Here is a 10289-nt window from a genome sequence, read left to right on the forward strand (position 1 = left end):
GTCACGCAATGATAAAAAATGATTCACAATAACATGGCTGCCTGTTTGTATATATGTTGTGCTTATCCTTGCTGTTCCTACATACACAACCACAAAAAATAAGAGAGGGACAACTCTTCGTGCAATCCCATTTCTCATGTGTGCCCCTAGAAATACTAGCTCAGGTCCAGAGTATTCTATGAATCCATATCCACTCAAAAGCACAGCACACAAGCCTTAAAAAAAATGTGTTTACTTTTACTAGTCAATCAGAGCTAATAATTTTGTCAAAGGAAACCCATTAAGTGAAATATAGTGAGATAAGTAATAGATCATTTCCTCAGTACTCTGAGACATGCTCTCCCACAAATAGCCGGACCATTAAGTGGGAAGTGCACATGCCCATAGTGATCATGTGTAGCCAGGGCACACACATAAAGGGCCAATTCCTACTTCCAGTATTACAAGCCTGCTGATATCCTCTAGTGATATCACCATGCTGCTCTCCTGGGACCTTCCCCCTGCTAGGTGGAAGGTCCCTTTTGCTCTGCAGTGGGCATGGTGTCATTTCTGTTGAAATGGCTAATTTTCAGTTAGAGACTGAGGTTCTGCTGTGGAGGATTGAGATGATTATCAGAGTAACTACTTCTGAGATATGTGTCTGTTGTTTGCTCTATATTAACCTTTCATCTAGTTCAATTAAACTGTTTACTAAAGTAATGGTCCATTTTGCAGAGGCTTTTGATTAGTATAACAAGTTAGTAAGAGAAGGAAGGAGTAGAACAAGCAAGTGGGATCTGGGTCATACTTCAAGGAAGATGTGATAGATAAAAATAAGTAACAATGGGGTGGGAGCTTGAATGACAGTCATATATCCAAATCCTGAATGCTGTTAGAGGACCAGGCACTGACCAAAGTGCCTCCTACCTGTAATGATCGAAGGTACCTAATTACTGTGCTTTTGATGAGGCCAGTCTGGTGAGCTATCATCAGTCATTATTTTGTATTGAGTATGAGACTGTATGTGAAGTTACTCGTTGGTGTAAGCAAAATAACAACAGCAACAACAACAAAAACAAAGAAACGAGAAAAGTGTATTTCTATGCCTATTGAAAAATGATGGGTAAACCAATGTGAAATCAGAAAGTTGAATGATTGGAGAACAAATATACAAGTATGATTTTGTATGACCATCATTTCAACATGAGTCTAAAAAAAGTGATAAAAGACAGTTTCCTTAAGAGCTCATTACCTTGGTAAACTACACAATGGGACACTGATATCAAAGCACGTGTTCTCATGATTAACTATTTAAGTGACAACTACAAGAACTATTCATTTGATCAAGTAACATCTTACCAGAAAATGAACAAAATAATAAGGGAGAAATTTAATAACATTATATTACTCAAAACTATTCTTTTTCTCCTTCCTAAGATGAGGGAAATGTTTTTTTCTTCTTAAGCTATGTGGCATATATTTTTTCAAAGTAGTTATGCAGTGACATGTGTTTATCGTGGTAGGAAAAACTAATTAATATACAGAATTTCTTTTTTTCTTTCTTTTTTTTTGTTGGGCAGTGGGGGTTAAGTGACTTGCCCAGGGTCACACAGCTAGTAAGTGTCAAGCGTCTGAGGCCGGATTTGAACTCAGGTACTCCTGAATCCAGGGCCAGTACTTTATCCACTGCACCACCTAGCAGCCCCAATATACAGAATTTCTATAAACAATTTCTAATTCTTTTATTCACATAAGTTATTCATTTCTGAAGCAGGAAATTAGTCTGACAATCACTATAAGATGAAATTTATCAAAATTGATGTGTTAACCAAATATGGGAATCATGGTAATCACATTTATCTGATACCATCAGAGAACAAAGAACTTGACTTGAGTGAAATTACATATAATTGAAGCTTCACCCCACTAATTGTGTCACCACTTTCTTTTAATTTTGACCATTTTGATGGAAATCTTTCTAAAATGTGATATAAAAGTCCTTGCATGCTTGATAGGCCTCGAGGTAGTAGCTCTGCACCAAGGTGAAAAGGCATCTTCATTTTGTAAATTACCCACTGGGCTACTAGAGCACATCAGAATACTCTTCTGATGACAGTAACTGCTGAAGAAGGTGTGGTTGGAAGCCAGTCCTTGGGTATTGTCATGGAATGTACCGAAAGCAGAGTCTGAGTATGTGGAGGATAGAGTGTGTGGAAGATGGAGCAGAGATTAGTCTCTGGATGAGGGTACAAAAGAGTGACTAAGTAACTTGACTGCGTGGAAACTGAGGGAATACAGTATTAGGTGTTGTGAATCATCATATGAGTTTGAAGGGGTAGGGGGTGTGTGTGGAGTAGAACTCCTCTGGGCAATGGGAAGATATAGATCCCAAGTGGCTTATGGGAGATTGTTTGGGGTGCAAATCCCAGAATGGTTGAGTTTATCCCTTTGTGCTCTGAGCTTTGCTTTGTGAAAGCATAAGGGTAATTAAGGAAGTGTACATGGGCAAGAATCCCAGCCAGGTGAGCTCAGCTGGTGAGCACCTGTATATGTTAGGTTCTAATGTTGACCTCCCCACTTCCCACTCCCTCCCAAGAAATTCTATTATCTGGGATGGTGACTAGTGCTGGTGTAAGTGAGAGATCTAATTAGGCATATTCCTGTATCCCTCTTTACCTTTACCCTCCACCTCCCTACAGTAGCTTCTACATAAGAGAATGATCAAGATGGGGCTAGGAAACATGCAGGCAGTTTAGTGCTTCAGTGTATAGAACACTGGGCCTAGAGTCAGGAAGACCTGAGTTCAGATTTTCCCTTACTAGTGACCCTGAACAAGTCACTTAACGTCTGCCTGCCTCAGTTTCCTCAAATGTAAAATGGAGATGACAATAATAGCACCTACCTCACAAGGTTGTTGTGAGGATCAAATGAAATATTTGTAAAGTGCCTGATTCATAGTAGGTACTTAATAAATGCTTATTTCCTTTCCTCCCCAAGTAGACATAGAATATCAGAATATATGAATGGGTGCATTAAATAGGACATATTTTGAACTTGATTTAATCATTTCTTGATGACTCATAGCCTTAACTATGAATATTAGTTATTGTACAGTGCTACCCCCAGGCAGAATAGGGTGATGGCATGACAACTATCAAATAATATACAATTGTTTGGTTTTATACTAAACTACTTTGCTTTCATACTGTTTGTGTTTCTTCCCTGGGCATCTGTGTTTATATGCTGCTTCTAGGCAGCTGCCTTATTTAAATTTTTCAAAAAAGTTTTATTGATGTCTTTTTTTAACACAGTTAATTCCTTTAAAAAATTTTTTACCACAGTTAATTCTGATTTATACTTAATACACAGTGAACCAAACATATCTTTTAACAAAGAAAAACAATTAAAGTCAATCAACTATGTATGCTCAGCATTCTGAAACTGTAGTCTGTCACCTCTCTACAAAAAAGGATGAGCTTTTCTGTTTTCTGTCTTTTTTGTTATCACCTTATTTTTACAAGCAATTTTAGATCAATTTGCCCAAAGGGTGGCTCCCCTCTGAGGGACAATTTAGAGGTGAAAGGGTTGTTTGTTGGTAGCGTTTTCTTGGGGTGTGTTTTATTTGCTGACTTCAGGACAATGCTTTGGTTGACTGAAGTTTGACTTCTTGATAAAAAGAAAATTATTGTATTTTAAAGTGCCGTAAGATTATTCCCCATTTTAGTGACAGCCAGGTTCTAAAAACTCATATAAAGTTATTTTACATAGTTTTTTTTGGGGGGGATTAGATTTCTAAGTTTTCAAGAGAAAATAATTTCAGAAATAAGGAAAATCAACAAGTATTTATGCATTTATTAAGTGCCTACGATTTGCTAAACTCTGTGAATACAGTCAATCTCCTACTCAGCTACCAAAATCACAAATGATAACAAATGTAAGTAATTTGAGGGATTTAAAAATTACCCCAAAATCCACATTCGAATGTCAGGAGGTTGGGAATAATGATTCAAAATTAAAAGGTTTAGAATGAATATATGTAATGTAGTATCAGTGTAAATAATGGAAGGACTTTTCAGTCATTGTGAGTAGTGGTTAACAAATATGGTCTTTACATACTCCCAACTGAATCTGTCCCTTCTATAAATAGGAGCCTGACTCCTGTTGACACTGCTCTTCTTTCCTTCCTTTCTCCTCCCTCCTTCTCCCCGCCCCCACCAAGCCTCTTCCTTGACTCTCCTGATGCCTATCTTGGAGGACCTTTCCTACCCTCCTTCACCTCAATCCAGGGCAGAGCTTTGCCACAACAGGGCTGGCAAATGTAAGGGGATGGGGAGGGAGAAGGGCATGGGAAATCCCTTTGCTCTTCCTCCTTGATGCATCCTATCACCGGTACCCTGCTTCAATCCTATCTCCTCATTCCCAGTTTGTGGTTGGGTTTGTTTTTTTTCCAATCTCAGAACTCTTGCCTATCCCCAGCTCCTAGAAATAGACTAAATCTGGTTTTTATAGGAAATCTAGATTAATCTCACTTGGGCATTCATATACAAAATGCCATCACTTGTTCCCTATTTGTCTCTGTGATCCAGCAACACTGGTCTTTTTGCTGTTCCTCACGCAAAACTCCATCTCCTGACGCCATGTCTTCTCACTGACCGTCCCATGCCTGGAATGCTCTCCCTACTTACCACCATCTCCTGTCTTCCCTGACTTTTTTTTTTTTGTATTTTTTTTCCCTTCCCTGACTTTTTTGAACACCACTCAAATCCCATCTATTGCAAGAGGATTTTCCTAATCTCTCTTCTCATTTGGTCTTTCCTCAGACACCTCCCATACATATCTTGTATAGATATGATTGCTTGTATGTTGTCTTTCCTATTAGAATGTCAGCTCCTCCAGAGCAGGGACAGTGTTTTTGCCTTTCTCTGTATCCTTGATGCTTAGCAGTGTCTGGCATATATTTTCTGGGATCTATGGAAACAAATTGGCAGGGGATGGGGTGGGGGTCCAGAGGTACATGAGGGGTAGGAAGATTCTCCAGTGAAACTTCAACAAACAGGGGCAGGTAAGTGGCACAGTGGATAAAGCACCGGCCCTGGATTCAGGAGGACCAGAGTTCAAATTTGGCCTCAGACACTTGACACTTACTAGCTGTGTGACCCTGGGCAAGTCACTTAGCCCTCATTGCCCTGCCAAAAACAACCCCAAAACAAAAAAACAAAACAAAAAAACTTCAACAAAAGCTGACAGTGTACCCAGGCTAAAAGACAAAATTTTTTGTTTGTTTGTTTTGTTTTTTATGGGGCAATGAGGGTTAAGTGAATTGCCCAGAGTCACACAGCTAGTGTCAGGTGTCTGAGGCCGCATTTGACCTCAGGTCCTTCTGAATCCAGGGCCAGTGCTTTATCCACTGTGCCACCTAGCTGCCCCTGACAAAGATATTTTTCTAAAAAGGTAAAGGGGACAGCCTTCAAATACAAAATAGACATTCCCCAACCTAGAAAGGGTGAGTGACGTGAATGCCTGAATTGCATATGAAGAAGCTAGTAAGACAATGAATGGAGTGACCACTTTTTGTTTCTAGCTATACACACATATGCCATATACACACACATGGGCATATAAGTATATGGATAGCTATGTGTATGTATGTATGTGTATATATAAATGTGTGTGCGCGTGTACATGCGTGTACACACACACACACACACACACACACACACCCCCGTGAGGACCATAGAAGTGATAGAGACAAAATAGTTAGCTCTAGCCTCTTCTTCCCCCTTCCCTTAAACTGCCTTCCTTCTCACTCCCCCTCCCCTTTCTCCCTCTTCTCCACTTTTACTCTATTTCCTTGTTGAGTGAAATTTATTCCGGTATCCAACTCAGACGTGAGTTTATTGTTCCTTCTTTGGATAAGTTCAAATGAGATTGAAGTTCAAGTGTCTGCTACTCTCTCATTCCCTCTTCCTTTTTATAGACTTTTTTTTTTTTGGTGGGGCAATGTGTGACTTGCTCAGGGTCACACAGCTAGTGTCAACTGTCTGAGGTTGGATTTGAACTCAGGTCTTCCTGAATTCAGGGCCAATGTTTTATCCACTGTGCCATCTAGCTGCCCCCTTTTTATAGACTTTTACTTGAGCATATTGATTATGTGAGATAATTTTCCCTACTTCTCTTCCCTCTTTCCAACCCTAGTGTGTTCCTCTTCCCTGCCTCTCCATTCTTCCCTTAAGATCATCAAGACAACAAAACCACTGCCAGGCCTGCCTCATTATACATCCTCTATGACTTCTGTTAACAAATAGGGTTAAGAGATATCACAGTTATCATCTCCCTATATTTGAATGTAAGCATTTTGTCTTTTAGTTCTTTATTATTATTCATTCATGTTTACCTTTTTCTGTTCCTCTTCACTCCTATGGTTGAATTTCAATGTTTTCCTGCAGATCTGGTCTTTTCATCAAGAATGCTAGAAAGTCATCTATTTCATTAAAGAACATTTTCCCCCTGTAGTATTATCTTCTGTTTTGCTGGGGAAATTATTCTTGGCTGTAAAACCATATTCTTTGTCTTTTGGAAAATCATGTTCTAAGTTCTTTGCTCCTTTATAGCGGTGGCTGCTAAATCATGTGTGATCCTGACTGTGGCACTTTGTACTTGAATTCTTTTTCTCTGTCTGCTTGTATTTTTTCTTTGACTTAGAAGCTCTGGATTTTAGCTATGATGTTCCTGAGAGTTTTCATTTTGGGGTTTCTTTCAGAATGTGACCAGTAGATGTTTTCTATTTCTACTGTATCCTCTGTTTCTAAGAGACCTGAGCAATTTTCTTTTAAGATTTCTTGAGGGGACAGATAGGTGATAAAGCACCAGCCTTGGATTCAGGAAGACCTGAGTTCAAATCCAACCTCAGAAACTTGACACTTACTAGCTGTATGACCCTGGGCAAGTCACTTAACCCTTATTGCCCTGCCCCCCTCCCCCCCAAAAAAAAGATTTCTTGAAATAGGATATCTAGGCTGTTGGAGGGCGGTTGTGGTGGAGGTAATAGTGTTCAGAGTCCAATGATTCTCAGATTTTTTCCTCCTCAATCTGTTTTCTAGGTCAGTTGTTTTATATGAAATACTTTACATTTTCTTCTACATTTTCAGTCTTTTAACTTTGTTTTAGTAGTTTTAGTACTAAAACTTTTTTAGTAGTTTTCTTGTTGTCTCATGGAGTCACTGGTTTATGTTTGATCCATTTTAATTTTCAGGGCGTTTGTTACTTGAATAAGGTTTTATATTATATCAGATTACTTACTGTCTTTGGGGTAGGGGAGGGAAGGGAGGGAGGCAGAAAAATTTGGAATTCAAAATCTTATAAATACAAATGTTGAAAACTATCTTCACATGTAACTGGAAAATAATAAAATACTTTTAAGATTGAAAAAAATAAATTAAAACTTATTTCCATATTAGTCATGTTGTAAAAGAAGAAACAGGCTAAAAAAAAAGAACCACAAAAAAATAAAGTGAAAATTGTATACTTCAATTTGCATTCAGACTCAATCAGTTCTTTCTTTGGATGTGGATAGCATTTTCTACCACGAGTCCTTTGGAATTGTCTTGGATGATTGTATTGCTGAGAAAGGCTGTCATTCATAGTTGATCATTGCACAATGTTACTGATTTTGTGTACAATGGTCTCCTGGTTCTGCTCACCTCATTTTTCATCAGTGCATATAAATCTTTCGAGGTTTTTCTGAAATCATTTTTTATAGCATAATAGGATTCCTTTACATTCATATAATACAACTGGTTTGGCCATTCCCCAATTGATGGGCATCCCCTCTATTTCCAATTCCTTGCCACCACAAAAAAAAAAAAAAACTGCTAGAAATATTTTTGTACAGATAGGCCTTTTTCTACTTGGGATGTCTTTGAGATACAAACCTAGTACTGGTATTGCTGGAAAAGGGTATGCACAGTTTGATTGCCCTTTGGGCACAGTTGCAAATTACACTGTAAAATGGTGGATCCATTCACAATTTCAGCAACAGTGCATTAGTGTACCAATTTTCCCACATCCTCTTCAACATTTATCATTTTCCTTTTCTTATATTAGCCAATCTGATAGATCCGAGGTGGTACCTCACAGTTGTTTTAATTCACATTTCTCTAATCAATAGTGATTTAGAGAATTTCTTCAAATGACTATAGATAGCTTTAATTTCTTCACCTGAAAACTGCCTGTTCATATCCTTTAACCATTTATCAATTAGGGAATGGTTTGTATTCTTATAAATTTGACTCAGTTTTCTATATATTTGAGAAATGAGCCTTTTATCAGAGAAACAGTTAAGATTGTTTCCCAGATTTCTGCTTTCCTTCTATTCTTGGTTGCGTTGGTTTTATTTGTGTGAAAGCTTTTTAATTTGATATAATCAAAATTATTCATCTTACATTTAGTAAGGCTTAGTTATAAATTCTCCCCATTTTCATAGATCTGACAAGGTAAACTATTCCTTGCTTTCGGTATCACCTTTTATTTCTAAATTGTGTACCTATTTTGACCTTATCTTGGTCTATATTTAGTTTCTGCCATATTGTTTTCCAGTTTTCCCAGTAGTGTTTTGTGAAGTAGTGAGTTCTTATCCCAGAATCTGAGATCTTTGGATTTATCAAACACTAGGTTACCATGGTCATTTACTACTTCATCTTGTGTATCTAATCTATTCCATTGAACCACCAGTACCAGAGAGTTTTGATGGTTGCCATTTAATAATATAGTCTGATATCTGGTACTGTTTGGCCACTTCCCTTCACATTTTGTTGTGTTTTGTTTTTCAGTTCCCTTGAAATTCTTGATCTCTTGTTCTTCTCAATGATTTTTTTTGAAGTTCTATAAAATATTTTTGGCAGTTTGTTATGGCACTAAACAAATAAATTAATTTAGGCAGAATTGTCATTTTTATTATATTAGCTTGCCCTACCCATAAGCATTTGATAATTTTCCAGATATTTAGATTTATTTGTGTGAAAAAATGTTTTATAATTGTCTTCATATAGTTCTTGGGTTTGTCTTGGCAGGTAGACTCCTAAATATTTAATATTGTCTACAGTTATTTTACACTTTTTTTTTTTTGGCAAGGCAATGAGGGTTAAATGACTTGTCCAGGATCGCACAGCTAATAAATGTCAAGTGTCTGAGGTTGGATTTGAACTCAGGTCCTCCTGAATACAGGGCCAGTGCTCTATCCACTGCGCCATCTAGCTGCCCCACTACTTATCATTTTAAGGAATGCTCTATTCCTAGGCTCTCTAGTGTTTTTAATAGGAATGGGTACTGTATTTTGTCAAAAGCTTTTTTTGCATCTGAGATAATCATATGATTTTTGTTGGTTTTGTTATTGATAGGGTTTATCTTGCTGATGATTTCCCTAATACTGAACTAGTCCTGCATTCCTTGTATAAATAGCCCTTGGTTTTAGTGTATGATCTTTGTGATATATTGCTGTAATCTCCTTGCTAGTATTTTATTTCAAATTTTTCACATCAATATTCATTAGGGAAATTGGTCTATAGTTTTCTTTCTGTGTTTTGGTTTTTCCTGGTTTAGGTATCAAACAGTACCATATTTGTGTCATAAATGGAATCTGATAGGACTCCTTCACCTATTTATCCAAATAGTTTATATGGTATTGGAATTAATTGTTCCTTAAATGTTTGGTAGAATTCACTTGGGAACCTGTTGGCCCTGGGGATTTTTTCTTAGGGAGTTCATTGCTGGGTTGTTAAATTTCTTTTTCTAAGATGGGGTTATTTAAATATTCTCTTTCCTCTTCTGTAAATCTGGGCAATTTATATTTTTGTAAATATTCATTGTGTTCACTTAGATTGTCAGATATATTGGCATATTATTTGGGCAAAATATTTCCTAATTATTGCTTTAATTTCCTTTTCATTGGTGGCAAATTTATCCCTTTCATTTTTTGATACTGAAAATTTGGTTTTCTTCATTTTTTAAAATTAAAAACCAATGGTTTATCTATTTTATTGTTTTTTTCATAACCCCAGCTCAATATTTATCAGCTCAATAGTTTTCTTACTTTGAATTTTATTAATCTCACTTTTGGTTTTCAGGATTTCTAATTTGGTGCTCAATTGGGGAATTTTAATTTATTTTCTTTCTAGGTTTTTTAGTTGCATGCCAAATTCATTTATTGATATAAAAATTTAGAGAAATAAAATTTCCCCAGTTTGGCTGCATCCCATAAATTTTAGTATGTTGTCTCATTGTTATTTTCTTTAATGAAATTACTGATTATTTCT

This window comes from Dromiciops gliroides, chromosome 3 (genome assembly GCF_019393635.1).
Source record: "Dromiciops gliroides isolate mDroGli1 chromosome 3, mDroGli1.pri, whole genome shotgun sequence".
Classification (NCBI taxonomy): Eukaryota; Metazoa; Chordata; class Mammalia; order Microbiotheria; family Microbiotheriidae; genus Dromiciops; species Dromiciops gliroides.